We start from the raw sequence: 330 nt of genomic DNA on the forward strand, positions 1-330 counted from the left end.
TCCTATCCTTCAACACTGGCCCCAAAAAGTGTCGTCTTCATATCTCAAATCAATTTGTAAAAAATGTTTTTTTTTCATCTCTGCGAGGTCCAAAAGTCACGGAACCTAGCTCACCCACGAAGTCCACCTTGGCTTCGTTCGATAACAGACAACCGAAAACGAAAAAAAAAGCACAGATATACGACTTTTCATGTTTTGTGTTTTTTTTTTTTTATTTTGTCTAAATTTATAAACACAACTTGTTATTCTTTTCGTGTTTAACACTTGAAAATTTTCGTATCTTTGGGAAGTACGCATCTCGTGACACGTTCCGCTATCGGTGTTCTGCAC

Source organism: Anneissia japonica, unplaced genomic scaffold, assembly GCF_011630105.1.
Source record: "Anneissia japonica isolate Jap-2015-1 unplaced genomic scaffold, ASM1163010v1 scaffold397_len22758_cov91, whole genome shotgun sequence".
Taxonomy (NCBI): domain Eukaryota; kingdom Metazoa; phylum Echinodermata; class Crinoidea; order Comatulida; family Comatulidae; genus Anneissia; species Anneissia japonica.